Here is a 17,444-nt window from a genome sequence, read left to right as displayed (position 1 = left end):
CTGAGTTGAAAAATGTAACACAAATAATTTTAAAGATGAATTATGTATTTGCTGAAGTTTATGATAAGGATTCTTACCACACAAAATTCATATTCACAAGATTCACAGGTGAAAGTAAATGTTTTAACTGTTCTGAATAAAATAGTAATACACAAAGCTGACAGCAGCTGAATATTTGTGAATGATGCAACTGACTGAGAAGTTAATAGGATTTATGAAATTAAAAAATAAGCATTTTGATGGCATGCTGTATACCTGGTTGTTCTAAGACTCAGTGCAAAGAGAAGCCTTTATCTTCTGAATAAGAAGTAGGAATGAACAGAAAGCGTACTTTTTTTAATTCTAATTAGAGAATGTACAACAGATGGGGGAGGGAGGATTCATGGAGATGTAACATTAATGGTGAAATAATCTACGACATACCCTGGATTCCTATGGCATATAACTAAAGTATAGTATACATGTGACAAGAGAAACACAGAACAAAAGTGTTGTATTTTTGCATTTTTAATTAACAGCAAATAAATTGTGTTCAGTTAAGCATCAGAAATGTGTACAGAAATGAAAGCTTCTCTAATGAGGATGTGCAGATAATAAAAGGTAAGGACAGTGAGTTTTATCCTGCATTAGGAATTGCATTGTCTTAGAGATTGCATTGCAGTGGGACATCCATTTGTTAAGGAAGGAAATTGGAATACTAGGCAATTTAAGCTTATTATTCTGCTAACTGTTAAAAATTTATGACAGAGTTAGTCTGAAAAGTGATGCCACACACATATGTTGGCAATCGTATTAAAATCTTCCCTGTCAGTAAATACATGATTTGAGCAAATACTCTATGGGTAATAGAGAATGCTTATTCAAAAAAAAGGGATAGTTGTGAGATCAAGAAACAATATGACTCTTGAATTTCAGACTTGGTACAGCACAGAAGAAAAGAAAGGAACCTCTGGCTAACAAAAATCTATGGATGAATGCAGACTGCTGTTTTTTGTCAAGTCACTTTATGACATGAAAACTCTCTAGAATGAACTCTCCATTAGAAACTCTTGGTATATGTGATGACCGTGCCCTGGCCCAGCAATCAAGGAGCCTCAACCCTCACCACTAACACCAGGGAAGTTGTCTCATAGAAGAGGAAAGGATAACAAATACACACAGTGAAGTACAATTTCCCTTACGTGCACACAGAGATCACAAGTCAGTCTGGGGCTGGTTGCTCCCTTGCACTCCAGGTCCCCAATAAGACTCCCCACTGGCACAGCTATAGGGTCCAGATCTCAGCCTAGCTGACAAACTAACCTCCAGTACCGTCTCTGTCCCACCAGTGCTTCGTGCCTCTACCCAGGTAGCTGACACACCACACACACTTTGAGATAAGTATTTATACAACTTCACAGACACTCCTGGGAAAGGCTGACACAGATTCTCCAGCTGTGCCCCTTTACCCAGACTATACGGTAGTAATTTTTGCCTCCACCAGCTAACAATTATCAGCTACCCAAAGGCCCTTAAAAGGGTGTCCAATTATTACTGTGCAATATTATTATCCAATTGGTAATGTGACTATTCAGTCTAAGACATATTAGAGTGGCTTATTACAATACTCTATAAATATGCAATGTACTCTAGAGCTTACTTTGTTTCTACACAAACCAGCCAAAGGTAAAGGTTTTTAAAATATTTAATAATAAATAATTAAAACACAAGACAATACTACTACACTACAGAGATATCTAAGAGTTCAGAGATCACTAAAAATTTAAAACAATACAGTAGGGCAGCTGATGCCAAAGAAAAACACCTAATCTAACTTTCAAAGCTTTAGCTATTCTTAAGAGAAAACCCAGTGCTACAATCCTACTTACATAAATTTAGAGCATAAGCAGTGCTGAGGTTGATAGTCCAAGACAAAATGCTTTCAGTCTCTCAATGAACAATAGTTTTTAAAAACACTAACAAACAGTTCTGCAAAGGCCCTCCCAAATTATATCATTTTGACACTCAGGTTTTCCCAGTATTCACATTACATCATTTTGACACTTTGTCTGGAGATCCCTGGCAAACAAACTTCATTATTTAGCAATCTAACACCTGCTCAGGGAACTATAACAATAAAAGACATTTCACATGTACACGCTAGCAATTATTCCTTAGGTTAAAACAATAGAAAGAATGTGTTCAGCCAGCCGCTTCAGAACCACTTTTTAGATAATTGTAACTTCAAAGAACATCTGAAATGCTTGGCTTGATTTTCCTTACAGCAGATGGCAATGTTGCAACAATCTTGAAGTTCACATTTTACAGTGTTTTCTTTCATTTAAAAACACAAGTCTCTATTTTACATTTATTTATACAAATTATAGAATTATATATCAAATTCTATTTGACTAGGCAGGCAGCCTTCACCCATCTTTCCCCAATCTTCACAGTGTACTAAAAATAGGCTCAAATTAGAAGCTAAAAAGTCCAGCATCATTTCTTTGGTAGGACAACCTCTCAACTTATCATATTGTATAGATAATAAACCACTAAAACTGAAACCATAGTCATGGACCTAAGTACTTTGATTGATAGCTTTCTTGCTTTTGAGCATCGTTTGACAATAGTTGTTAGGAAAATTTTTTAGTTATCACAGATTTATCAAAGGAATATTATCAATGTCTAAAGAAATAATCACTCCATTATATGAAGGTTCATAGATATGTACTAGGTTAACAAGCACTAAGGCCTTTATAAGCCTAGCCATGCAACCCAAACATGACCCACAAATCTGATTTATATAGGGGGTGATTTGTTGATTGCCTCTGTCCATTAGAGACATAGGACCCAGACCAGGGGTGAAATTCAGATTTCCTGTCCATTGGTTCAAATTGCACTTAAATAGGAATAGGGAGGAACTCTGCTTCAAAATGATGGGGAGCCTGTTCCAGAGAATGGGAATTCTCTGAGAAACACATCTAGCTCTCCAACTTGTCCTATTTATGTTGCAAGCAAAACGTAGGTCTTTTAATTTAGTAGCCTTGATGCTGTTTGTTTTGCAGATGTGCGAAAGGTTCATCAAAACAGGGTCCAGGGATGTCTTCTATGCCTGGCAAAAATCACCTCTCAAAAGTCTGTATGGTACCAAGTGAAAAGGCAGATCTTTGAGGCAATCAACATTGAACATTTTGTTTAGTCCATGTATTCTTTTTATAAGGAACCTTTATGCACATTCCAATTGCTGCTTGTGTCTGGTCAGGTAAATTCCAAAGGGACATTACTATATAATAGGTCTGATGAGGGCTGAGTACAGTGATATGATGAACTCTCTGGACCACAATGCCATGCTCTTGCTTATAAGTTGAGCAACATAGAAGAATTTTCTTACTACCATGGACATGTGTCGGTCAGAGACTAAGTTACTATCTACATGAGTTCCTAGATCCCCGAATAATTAATCCACTTTTAGGGGTGTTTTATTGATGATATAGTTACCCTAGGAGGCCAACTTCCCAAAAAGGTACATGTATTTTTTGTTGCTGAGTGTTAGACCATTCCTATGGCACCAAGTGTTTGTCGATATTAGACATTCCTGAAGGGTGTTCTCATCTTGGAAGGATTCAATGACTGTTTCCAGTGTGCAGTCATTTGTGAACTTGGTAATAAAGAAACCTTTGACATTGGCCTTGAAATCCGAGAAGTAGATGCCAAAGAAAAGTGGGCCTAACTTAGAGCTCTGTGGGATACTGCTGGTGATCCGCATCTTTGTGGAGGTAGCCTCCCTGATTCTATCCTCTTGGGTCCTATCAGTGAACCAACTAGCTATCCAGTGTGTAAAAGGGGATTCATACCAAGTTCCATAGGTTTGTTGACAATGCCTGATTGGGTATTGTATCAAATGTTTTAACCAGATCTAGGTAGGCAGTATGCAGTTTTTCCCTCATCCATTACCTTAGTGATTTTTTTCAAAGAAGACACAGATTCTGGTAGGGCCTTCCTTAACAATGCCAAACTACAATGGACCAAGTGTCTGGAGGTCTTCTGTGTTGTTGTTGATAATTTCCATGAAAATTCTTTCCATGACTTTGCAAATAATACTAGTCAGGCTAATGGGTCTATAGTTTCCAGAGTCTGTCAAAGGTCCAGTCTCATGAAGGGAGATGAGAGGCATAGTTCTCCATTCATGTGATATAAACACTGTTTATGACTATAGTTAAATAATGACTCCAAGATCCTGATAAGACAAATTGTAGATAAAGGAGGCATCCTAGGATATTATCAGGGCTCAATGAGGCCATTTTCTTGGCTTTAGAGAGCTTAGCCAGGACATGATCGCTAGTTACAGCTGGAGGGGTTATGTTTGATGGTATTTTTGGGGGGTGGTTGAGAGTGAGAGGGTGAGTAAATCTGAAACTGAATTTGTCTGGTAACATGTTTGCAGTATCACCAAGCTAAGTCAATGTGGCAAACCACCAGTTCAACACATTGCTAGGTGCTGCCTTGAGGTTTCTGATATAGCTGATGAAGGCCTTATGGATCTCTTTCATCTTAGAGGATATCTTAAACTCATCGTTGGCTTTGTGTGACCTAATAAGCCATCTTAGTTGCCTATTTAATTTGACGAGAAAGTTTTTATTTTCATGGTAATTACCCTTCCTGATTTTTGCCATTTTTTTTTCCCTTTTGTCATATATCCTGTTTAATTTGTGATGCCACCAGGGAGTTTGTTTCTGGGACTAGTCCTGGGTGTAATTCTTGTAGGTACAGCCCTAGGTGTGAGTGAGTGCATGTGTGTGCCTTCTGTGGAAGGTTGGGCACCGGGCTGGCAACTTGACACTGTAAAATTCCACTGCCAATCATGAGCGGACAGGTGATCCACTGTGGCGACCCCTAACCGGGAAAAGCCGAAAGAAGAAGGTACAGCAGCCTCTATGCAACCACTGGCATGGTTATCTGGAATTTTTGAGAGCAATTCAGCATAGGCAGTTGTGTTCTCAAGGTTTGGAGGGACACTGAATTGTGACAAACCATCACTTAATAAAGATAATTTGCCTTCCAGTATGTTAGAACATCTAGTGGGCATATTCACTATCTGGTTAAGGGTGTTAGTATTTACACAGCAGAAGAATCTCTGTGCCTGTAGATTTGAGGCCATGTAGGATTCAAGAGAGATAATTAAAGTCTCCCATGAATGGGATGTTAAGTTGGATGGTAAGTATCGCCTGTAGGTCCAAGTATAGACTGTGAGTTCTTGGGATATGGAGGGTGATCTATATCTGGATAAGATATGGTATGGGATTTTGACTATGGTGATCTGCAGATGGAGGAAATCCAGCACATCATCCTGTCTGACTATGCTAGAATCATGTGTGCTACTGATGTAGTTTAAGACACCTACACATTTAGCCCTTGTCTGTACAGCTATTGGTCTAAAAGTGTGGAAGGCACTGAAGCCTTGCATTACTGTGGCATTCCTTGCTGCTTTAAACCATGTATTGGTAACTGCACAGATGTCTATATTCTCAAATGTGAGGAGGGATTGGAGGGAGTGAAGTCTTTTATTCAGGCTCCTGGCATTGAGCAGTAACACCTTGAGGTTCACTAGAGCTGCGTTTGCTATGTTGGTAGGTTTATCAATCTGCCATTGTCTACAAAAGGCACTATGGGAGTGGATAACAGTTTAGCCAGTATTCAAAAGCATAGAACAGAAAGGTACAGATCATCCCTGACAAAGCAATGCGGTCTGCTCTTAAATTCAGTCATTTTTTGTCCATGTTGTGGCATCATCCTCGGGGCTGATAATATGTTGCTCAATGCTAGGCTCATAAAAACCTGAAGGACATAGTCTGAAAGTTCCATAACACCGTCTTCATAGAGATGAGGGAGGTGCATCTCAGGTCATTTAGACTTATATCAGTTATGCTGGAATCATACTGGTACCCGTGGCATAATGACTTGAGTGTGTGTCTGTGCAAGATTTGGCAGATCCTGGCTCCAGATAAGCAGCTTACAGTTATCTTCTCCCTGTTCAGCATGATTAAAATGTATCAGTCCATCTTACAATGGAGTCCCCTAGGAGGAATCATGAGAAGTTTGTTTGCTTGCCTTAAGGGCATAGTGTTTGGGGCTCCACTAAGAGTGACAGTATGTGTGCTTTTAGGTGGTGTTTTTTTCTGAGTACCTTTGGGCTGGATGAGGCATAGCCTTGACAATGGATGATCTAGGTGATCTTTGTTGTTTAGGAAGACTGTTTTCACTGGCTCAGCATTTCTTAGCCAATTTAGTGTTCTGCACAATGTGAGGTGAGTGTTTTGTGTGTGTGGTGTCAACAATCTGATGTGCACTTGTATGACAGAAATTAGCCTCCAGTGTCATTGTGCAATTATACCTCTTGCTTGCTGTGACTTCTTCTTTAAGAATAAAGTGGTTGCCGGCAAACATGAAACAACTGATAAACTATCTTAAGATGCCTATGTCCACCAAGCTGGCTACAGAGAAGTTACAAAATTTTGTATCCATCCTATCCATTGATTGGTGAGCTACAATGGAGTGGTGTATTGGAGTTAGAAGGCTATTTAGGGTGCTTTGTTGGTGCAGACTAATAAAGATGCTTTATTAGGGCAGATTATTCTTAACAGAACTAAATTCTACTAACTTTAATGTTTACACAATGCCAAATTCTACAAAATCTGTAGGCATTACCACTTGATGCCCAACTAGCTGCTCTATAAGTGTCGGTGAGTAAACTGTATGCATGATGTATGTTGCTGCTTTACAAGGAACAGTTTATGAACTCTTCCACTGAGAAATTTTGTTTTCTAGGTGTTTGCTACTGTACAAGGCACTGCTAACCTGTGCAGATGCCCAAAGTGTATAGCAGCACAGAAAAACATAAAGCTAACTACCGTATTTCCCTGAAAATAAGACCGAGTCTCATATTCTTTCCCCCGCTGAAATACGCATTAGGGCTTATTATCAGGGGATGCCTTATTTACCCGCACTGTATAACAATCTACCTTTATTCAATTATTCATGTACAAAAATCAACATTTATTAATGAACACAAATCGACATTTATTCATGTACAAAAATCGACATTTATTCATGTACACAAATTGGCATTTATTTCGTACTTTTCTATTATTGGACAACATTTCTAATAATGGGTTGACAGTTGTGTGAGAATTCTACATAAACAGTGCAACAAACATTTCAATTTCAGAATATCTGCGCCTTGGCTTTTACAGTTATTCAAATACAGTCATGTCATCTTCTTCTGGAACATTGTCATAAGTGTCCAACCCCCAAATTTCAGCCTGAATTTCTTGCAACTCCATTTCCTGTAGCACCATTGGCCCAAATCTGTCATGCCTAGCAATAGAACTCTCCTGAAATGAGCACTGCTTCTCCAAGTAGCCTGCTCATAGTGCATTGACAACACAGCTGTCAATGATTTTATCCCATTAATTTTTCATCCAAGTCACGACCTCTTGCAGGCTAGGCTTCACAAAGTTTCCATGCTGATTTCTCTCCATTCTATTTTCAATTTAGTAATTGTGTTTCATGTGCAAATGGTCCTTGAATGGCTAGTTTATTGCAATATCAAGAGTCTGAAGATAGGCAGTCATTCCTGTGGGAATCATTATTTGATCTATTCTCCTCCGTGCTAGGAATTTCTTCTTTTCTTTAGCGTGGTGAGTGCTGGCTTAATCCCAGATTAGCAGACCTCTTTTGCCATCTCGCAAAACAAGTGGCAGCATTACATTGACCCACTTCCTTATAACTGTGTGTGTGCACCAGGCTTTTTCAGTTTCAAGAATGTAAATGCTTGAAACACATTCAATCTTATCTTTCTTGCCCTTAGTAATGATTAGAGGTAGGGTTTTCTTTCCATCTAGATGAATTGCCAAAGTACAGATAACACATGCACTCTCGTAACCAGTGGAGGGACTGTAAATTGATGAGGCACCCCTCTGATCAATTGCTGTTTGAGATCCTTGGCCCATAAACACTGCAGTTTCATCCATAGCAATCATGTTGGAGAGTTGGTATTTAAATGTCAATGCCATCAACAAAGGACTTGAACGCAAGTGCACGTTTAATAACTTCAGTGTCTTCCAGCTTGAACAGTGTTGTTGGTCTTCTTAGAGACAGTTCATATCACTGAAGGAAGCCATCCAGGCTATATTGTGATGCTTTGAATTTTTCTGGGGATATTTCTAACTGTGGTGCCATTGCAAGGGCAAATTCTTGAATATCAGCCCTGCGCACAGCCAAAGCATTTGCTCTCCTGTTAGCAATCCACTCACAGTTGATGTCTTCAAGCTCAAAAAATAATGGCTGCCGACCTGATCCACACTTACAGTTCTTAGCGTTTCCCTCATCGGACTATAGACTGAGGTTAACTTATGCTGCTCGCCATTTTCGGACCACTCAGAGCTCCAACTTCTCTTTACAGAAAGCCATCAGATTCTTTCCTTGGAAGTCCTCATTGATTCCTTTCTTGTACTCGAAGGAATAGCTCTTTCTTTTTGCACTCATCTTGTCTTGGGGGGGGGAGTTAATTCAAGACTTACGTGACTGGAGTAGCAACACATAATGGTGCTTGTTATGAAGAGAAGACACAACCACAGCTGCTTGTTATCATGAGTGCATGCTTTATGCGTGTTGTCTGTACTTTGACCGATCAAAGTACACCTGCGGGGGTTTATGGGCCAAGGATCCCAACCGTCAAGTGTGAGTGATGATTAGGGTTACAGTAAGAATCGTGGAGGACTCCTAGTGAAAGAGTCTTACGACTTTCTGCAAAGAGAAGAAGTTGGGTGTCTGAATGGTCTGAAAATGGCGAGCAGAGTACGATAACCTCAGTCAACGGGTATCAATAATATTATTTTATAATTCAACACGTCCATCATGTGTTGTTGACAATATTAACTGGGGCTTATTTTTGGGGTAAGACTTATATCCTGGCCACCCTGGAAAAACCATGCTAGGCCTTATTCTCTGGTTAGGTTTTATTTAGAAAGAAATATGGTAATGAGCTCTCTGTCAAATAAAATGACTACACCATGGGTCCTTTTGTGTATTTCTCAACTCAGATAAACCAAGCAAATACCTCCTGCCACAAGATAAACAAACCCAGTCCTCCTAATGTTAAAACACAGTAGAAGAGACCCACAGGTGCAATGCTCCCACAAACCAATTAAACAGCTAGCTGAACATCCCTTACCGAAGGAGGTTCTAAGACAGAATAACAGCAGTAGCAGTGACAGGAAGAGTAATTTTGTTTAAAAAAAATGCAGTGAAATGCACACATAAAAGTAAAAAACAGTACTGATCACTGAATATAACTTAAGCAAGTGTGATGTAACAATCAAAGGTACTTTGCCTGGATAGCACTGAATACAAGAAAACACTGGTGTACTGCAGACTAGGACTCTAAACTTTGATGAACTCTAGGAAAATGAGCTGGTAAAAATCTGTAGTAAAGGAGGTTTATTGAAAGCAGATTACCATAAGGGGTGGAGGCCTGAGACCAGTCTTACAGAACAACTACATCAGAAGGGTGGCAGGGTTGGGAAGATCTTCCAAGCAAGCTAGCTAGAGAGGAACCCAGTGAAATAAAGCCAGTATCAGAGCTCTTTCAGAAATTTTAGCTTAATGTGTTAGTGGGGGTTGGGGCAGATACAGTATTCAACTTTAAGAAGGCAAATAATAAGCAGAATATAAAAGCAATGAAACACAACATGGAGCAGAGACAATTATCTCACTACGGAACTTCTTCTACAGTTTAAGGCACCAGACTATGCAGACATTTTCCAGCAACACTTTTTATGAAAAAAAAAATACACTAATAAATGACTAAGGCTCAAAGCTGGCAGTAGAATACAATCCTGCCAAAACTGTGAATTCAACTACAAGATTATGGCCCAGCAGGGTTATAAAATACAAACAGATAGCTTTGCAAGTAATTCTACTAGTGAAAATAGAAGTGCAGAATACTGGAGAAACACAATCTTCCCACAACTGCAAATCTGCAGATTATTATACAAAACTAAGGTCTCAAAACAAGCTTAAAAATACAGATAACCTTTTCTAAAACATGGAAAAAAGCTGAAAAGTGTAAAGAAATATCATTGCACAGGTCACTATACTATAACTTAAATATTTAAGCAGAATTTAAATAATTATGTTTTCTTTTTTGATGAAAAGCTAGTTACATACAATTCCACAACTCTCCTAGGCTTTGATAAAAGTGTGAGGGTTGCTCTATGCTGGAAATAGCAGGCTAGATAGAGAGAAAAGCATCCAGTCAAATCATTTCAACATTGGAGCTCTTTCAATAACTTTAGCTTGATGTGATTAAACTTTTATTACATTTTAAAGTACCAGACTATGCAGAAATTTACAGGTACACTGTTCATGGATAAAATGCAGTAATAAATAACTTTGGTTGGAAGAGTGGCCTAATGGTTAAGATGTTTGCCTTACAAACACAAGGTGCAGGGTTTGAGTCTCACAAGGGATAACTGGCTAGGCTTACAATGGCTCGCAAGGGCAGTTAGCATAGTACTAACCTATGAACTAAAGTGCAAATCACTGTTTATGAATAAAATGCAGTAATAAATGACTAAGGTGCAAATCTGGCAGTAGTATACAATCCTAAAATGACTCTGAATTAAACTAAAATACAATGGCCAAACATGGTTTAAAATACAAACAAATAGCTTTTACAGGTAATTCAGCTTGTAGAAATAGAAGTTGAGAAAGCTGTACAACACACAATCTAGCCACAACTGTAAATCTGCAAAATAAAATTCGAGACCAATGTCCTGGTACAAACTAAAAATACAACTTGATAACGTTTATTGCTAAAACATGGAAAAATGCAGAGAAGTACAGATAAGTATCACAACACAGGTCACAAAAAGTGCAACTTAAATATTTAGCAGAATTGAAATAATTGTCTTTCCATTTTGATGAAAAGCTAGTTAATCACATTTCTACACCTCAAAGTTTTAGATAAAAAACAAAGTTTGTAGACAAATGAAAACTGGTGGTTGTTGTCAAGTGCCCCATCAAGTCAATTACTGAGTATACCAGTGGTTTCCTACCAAAAAGGTTACAAGCCTAAAGTCCGTGAGCTACCAAAAGTGCCTGGGACATCTAGCTCATTTTTGGTGTCTTATAGATGTTTGAGCGAAGATCTCTCTCTGCTGTCTGTGCCATTAGAGACCCAAAAGTCCACTATCTCTACCAGAACTATAACAAGGGACTTAAATCTTCATCAACAGATACATGCATGTTGGAGGGACAGGTGTGTATCCCAACAACCTTCCTGGATCTCTAGAATCCATTTCTGTACATGTTAATCAGTGTAGTTCACTATCTTCCATTAAACATAAACTAGATGACTGGATACTCTAGTACTGACCAGTATGGCCTGGAAAATGAGAGGTGTGGCATTAGGTAGGGTACTGGAAAGTTATAAAAGGTCATAGGACTCAAGGACATGGAATGTTTATGAATCTAAACAAATGAACACCCCCTATAAAAAATAAAAAACAGAATACCAGTCAATGTCTCTCGAAAATATACTGCTGACTTAGCATTTCATCCTGACCTCAATGAACAAGACTTCATCAGAGTAATTTCATACATGAATCCCCAGTTTAAAATACTATGTGCCTTCCAATCAAAGCACAATGATTTATATAATAAATTATTAAGTAAAAGCAATTTAAAATGACATCACATTATGGATCTATCAAACTGGTAAGAACAAAGTCACCCATGTGTTTCTACTGCTGCTGGAATTGTAGACTGAGAGGCAATCTACTCAGAGCATCTTGCAGGTGTGTTTTGTTGTGTGTGTGTGTGTGTGTGTGTGTGTGTGTGTGTGTGTGTGTGTGTGTATACGTGTGTGTGTTTGTCTGTGTGTTGTACTTGTTCAGGTATGGCACATATTCATCTATGTATAATTACTGATAGTGTACATAAGCTACATGAGTGTGAACATTAGTTAATGAAAAGTTGTGTGTGATTTTGCATGAAATTGGTTTCTTAGTTAGCTAGAATGTCACAGTGATATGCACATGCAAGAAATATGGTGCATCTATGTTTCTGAATTTGGGGGTGCTATATAGCAGACAGATTTAAAACTAATGACAAGCAGTTTTTAGGTAACAACCACAAGGTCCTTTTTAAGCCTAGCCATGTGTCTCACATCTATGTCAAGTTCTGGTACCCTTGATAAGTGTAAGCAGTGTCTTGAGAGATTAAAAATTTACAAGCAGGGCCCTGAGAAATTAACCATTTACTGGCTACCTGTCTCCACTAGACATAGGTGCCAAACCACGGAAGAATTTTCTTTTCCCATCCAGTTGTCCAAGTTACATTTGAATTGGGTTAGGAAGGAACTCTCCTTCATGTGAATGGTGATCCTATTCCATTGATGGGGTATCTGGGGTACATGCCTACCTCTCCAGCAGGTCCTATGTATATTAAAGGCAAGGTTTAATTCTTTAGAATGGGTAATTCTAGTGCTGTTTTTTTTTTTTTTTTGTGAAGATATGCAGGTAGTCAATTAGTGTGAAGTCTGACAATGCCTTGTATGCCAGACATAGATCTTCACTCAAGCGCCTCTATTTTTTCATGAAAAGAAGCCCAATAAAAGTGAAACTTGTAAAATAATAAGCAATATGTGTTATGGTGAAAGCGCTAAGTTTTGTGGAATTTGGTGATTAAAGCGGAATTGTTCTACAGTTTATCCTGGCTTTAGTTATTTTGCCTGTATTTTTTATTTATTTATTTTTATTTAACATTTGTTTACCAGGATAGTCCAACTGGGTGGGAACTTGTTTTCAATGGAGGCCTGAGGAGGAAAGCTCCATACATACATAAAATGATTAGAGAAAAGCGCAAGTTGTACACAACATAAAAATCATACATATCATAAAGTACATTGAGTTACACAAAATAAAATGTTTAAAGTAAAAGTAAGGAAATTGAGTTATATAGATTAAAATGTTTAGAAAGTAAAAGTAGCTTTGATTGTGTCTAATAAGTACACTACAATAATTCAAATGGTGTGAGGGTTATGTACAGGAACAACAGGGACATGCACTGCAATAATTGAAACAGTGGGAGGGTTATATACAGGAACAACAGGTACATACAGTATAATAATTCAAACAGTGGTAGGGTTATGAAGAGCAACAACAGGTACATACACTACAATAATTCAAACAGTTGAAGGGTTATATACAGGAACAACAGGTACATACACTACAATAATTCAAACAGTGGTAGGGTTATGAAGAGCAACAGCAGGTACATACACTACAATCATTCAAACAGTTGGAGGGTTATATACAGGGACAACAGGTACATACACTACAATAATTGAAACAGTTGGAGGGTTATATACAGGAACAACAGGTACATACACTACAATAATTCAAACAGTGGGAGGGTTATATACAGGAACAACAGGTACATACACTACAATAATTCAAACAGTGGGAGGGTTATGTACAGGAACAACAGGTACATACACTACAATAATTCAAACAGTGGGAGGGTTATGTACAGGAACAACAGGTACATACACTACAATAATTCAAACAGTGGGAGGGTTATGTACAGGAACAACAGGTACATACACTACAATAATTCAAACAGTGGGAGGGTTATGTACAGGGACAACAAGGACATGCACTGCAATAATTCAAACAGTGGGAGAGTTATATACAGGAACAACAGGTACATACAGTACAACAATTCAAACAGTGGGAGGGTTATGAAGAGCAACAACAGGTACATACACTACAGTAATTCAAACAGTGGGAGGGTTATATACAGGAACAACAGGTACATACAGTACAATAATTCAAACAGTGGGAGGGTTATGTACAGGGACAACAGGTACATACACTACAATAATTCAAACAGTGGGAGGATTATATACAGGGACAACAGGTACATACACTACAATAATTCAAACAGTGGGAGGATTATGTACAGGGACAACAGGTACATACAGTACAATAATTCAAACAGTGGGAGGGTTATGTACAGGAACAACAGGTACATACACTACAGTAATTCAAACAGTGGGAGGGTTATATACAGGAACAACAGGTACATACACTACAATAATTCAAACAGTGTGAGGGTTATGTACAGGAACAACAGGTACATACACTACAATAATTCAAACAGTGGTAGGGTTATATACAGGAACAACAGGTACATACACTACAATAATTCAAACAGTGGGAGGGTTATGTACAGGAACAACAGGTACATACACTACAATAATTCAAACAGTGGGAGGGTTATGTACAGGGACAACAGGTACATACACTACAATAATTCAAACAGTGGGAGGGTTATGTACAGGGACAACAGGCACATACAATACAATAATTCAAACAGTGGGAGGGTTATATGCAGGAACAACAGGTACATACACTACAATAATTCAAACAGTGGGAGGGTTATATACAGGAACAACAGGTACATGCCGTACAATAATTCAAGCAGTGGGAGGGTTATATACAGGAACAACAGGTACATACACTACAATAATTCAAACAGTGGGAGGGTTATATACAGGAACAACAGGTACATACACTACAATAATTCAAACAGTGGGAGGGTTATGTACAGGAACAACAGGTACATACACTACAATAATTCAAACAGTGGGAGGGTTATGTACAGGGACAACAGGTACATACACTACAATAATTCAAACAGTGGGAGGGTTATGTACAGGGACAACAGGTACATACACTACAATAATTCAAACAGTGGGAGGGTTATGTACAGGGACAACAGGTACATACACTACAATAATTCAAACAGTGGGAGGGTTATATACAGGAACAACAGGTACATACCGTACAATAATTCAAACAGTGGGAGGGTTATGTACAGGGACAACAGGTACATACACTACAATAATTCAAACAGTGGGAGGGTTATGTACAGGAACAACAGGTACATACACTACAATAATTCAAACAGTGGGTGGGTTACGCACAGGGACAACAGTTGCAGGGTCAACAGGACACCTTAGTGAATAGTATGTTAGAGTAAGTAATGTAGAGGGGAAAATAGGACTGGAGATTAGAATAGAAGGGAGGGGGTAGTGGGAGGAAGGAGAAGATTAAACACTAGACAGAAGGACTGGGGATAAAGGAGGTGGAGGTAGAACACAGGGATTGGGCATGGAGACAGTCTGAATAGGGCATGTTACTTATGCTCTGTATTCTTTTAGTGAGGAACCTCTGTGGATAATCCTGTTGTTGGAGGTACTTGATTAGGTAAATACCAAGGGGGCATTGTACTCTGTGATAGGTCTGATGAATTTTGAATACAGTGGAACAATGATTTCACTGGACTTATATGCCACACCTTTGTTTATAAGTTGCACAACATAGAATGACTTCCTCAGTACTGTAGATATGTGATGGTCAAAAGCAAGATTACTATCTATGTGTATTCCAAAGTCCCTGACTGCTGGGTCAACTCTGAAGGGTGTGTTGTCAATATGATAGTTACCAGGGGTGGATGACTTCCCAATGGATACTATTATGCATTTCTTGACATTTAGTTTAGTCTATTGCTCTGACACCAGTTATTTGTCAGTGTCAGCCCTTGCTGGAAAACATTTGTGTCAGTGGAGTATTCTATGACTGCTTCTAATTTGCAGCTATTTGCAAATTTAGTCAGCCAAAGGCCATTGACATTGGCCTTGACATCTGAGAAATAAATGTCAAAAAGAAGTGATCCCAAGACTGAACCTTGAGGAACTCCAATTATGACTGTTTTTTTTGTAGATGTGGATTGCCCAGTACTGACTTCCTGGGTTCTGTCTGTGAGCCAGTTGGCTATCTACTGGGTGACATAACCTTTTGAGTTTGTCAACAATGCCTGAGTGGGGTGTTGTGTCAAATGCCTTTGCCAGGTCTCGACAGGCAGTATGAAACATTTTACCATCATCCATTGCTTTGTTGACCTTCTCAAAGAATTCCACCAGGATTAGCAGGTATGATTTTCCCTTGATGAAAACAAATTGAGTTGTGTCCAGTGTCTGGAGGTTTCCTATGTCATTATTGATCATTTCCATGATACTTCTTATAATGGCTTTGCTTATGAGACTAGACAGACTTATGGGTCTGTAGTTTACAGGGTTGGTAAATAGTCCACCATTCTGCAGAGGGATGAGTGTTGCTGTTCTCCATTTGTGAGTTTGGAGGCCACATTTAAACATAAATTCCAGAAGTCCTGATAGGCTTGATAGGTCATGTTTCATGCTATTTAGAAGACATCCTGTGATACTGTCTGGACCCATTGATGCAGTGTTCTTGGCCTTAGAGAGAGCATTAAGGACCTTTTACCTAGTTATAACATGGAGAGTGATACTTGATGGTATTTCCTGAGGGAACGTTGAGGTTGACAGAGGAGTAGAGTTGGAGATGAACTGTTAGTGAGTAGGTTTGCTATATCTTCTGGCTCAGTATTGGTGACTGCATTAACAATGACCTCTGCATACAATTTTGTATTTCCTTTGAAATTATAGACATAACTAAAGAATGCCTTGTAATTATTCTTGGACTGGTAGGCCAAATTTACCACTAGTTTGACTTTGTAGACTTTATTTCTCCTCTGCGTTGTTTGTTTAGTTTGCAAAGGGTGTTTATATCCTGATGGGTATTGCACCTCTGAACATTTGCCACAATTTTCTTCTTTCAGTGAAACAGCCTATTGATGTTGTGATTCCACAAGGGTGGCTTGTTTATTTGAGTTAGTTCTGTACATCTGCCATTCTATACAGCTATTAATATGCTTAAATAGGGTTTATGTAAATAGATCTGTATAAGTACTGGTGTTCTTGGGGATAATAGGGGCTTCAAATTTTGCAAGGTTATCCTTAATAGTAGGAAGTTAGCCTTAGAGTAGTTCCTGAATATTCCAGGGTTAGCTAGGGTTCCAGGTTCAATTTTTATTTCAAAGGAGACCATTTTGTGGTCTGACTTAGTCAGAGAAGACATTACACTGAATGAGTGTGGAGGTGAGGGTGCAGCCCTATGCCATATTTGTGAGGACCAGATCCAGTATGTTTGCACCTCTGGCTGGTGTACTAACAATCTGGCTCAGGAAGTTACAAAATCCAAGAATTTCTGTGCCTGTACATTTGGTGTTATATATGATTCCCAGTTAATAGTGGGGTTATTAAAGTCACCCATGAATACGATATTGGGTTGGATAGTGAGTGTTTCCAATATGTTTAAATACATAGTATGGATCACCTGGGTCATAGGGGGGGATCTATAGCTTGCAAGGAATCAGTATGGGATTTTACCTATGGTGATTTGAATGTAGCAAAGCTCAAGTGCATTGTCCTTTTTTTAATGTACAATGCAGTTGTTCATAAAAGTTTGTGTTAATTT

The 17,444-nt window shown here is 38.6% G+C and overlaps 1 protein-coding gene across 1 annotated transcript in view; it reads left to right on the top strand.

Annotated features, from left to right (window-relative positions):
* LOC122797720 (CUB and sushi domain-containing protein 3) overlaps window positions 1-17,444 on the top strand; it is a 5,249,173-nt gene that overhangs the window by 2,750,958 nt on the left and 2,480,771 nt on the right. The gene's annotated exons all lie outside the window — the stretch shown is intronic.

Source organism: Protopterus annectens, chromosome 3.part1, assembly GCF_019279795.1.
Source record: "Protopterus annectens isolate FY-2018-M chromosome 3.part1, PAN1.0, whole genome shotgun sequence".
In the NCBI taxonomy this organism is placed as follows: Eukaryota; Metazoa; Chordata; order Ceratodontiformes; family Protopteridae; genus Protopterus; species Protopterus annectens.
This window is presented reverse-complemented; position numbering and strand designations above follow the sequence as displayed.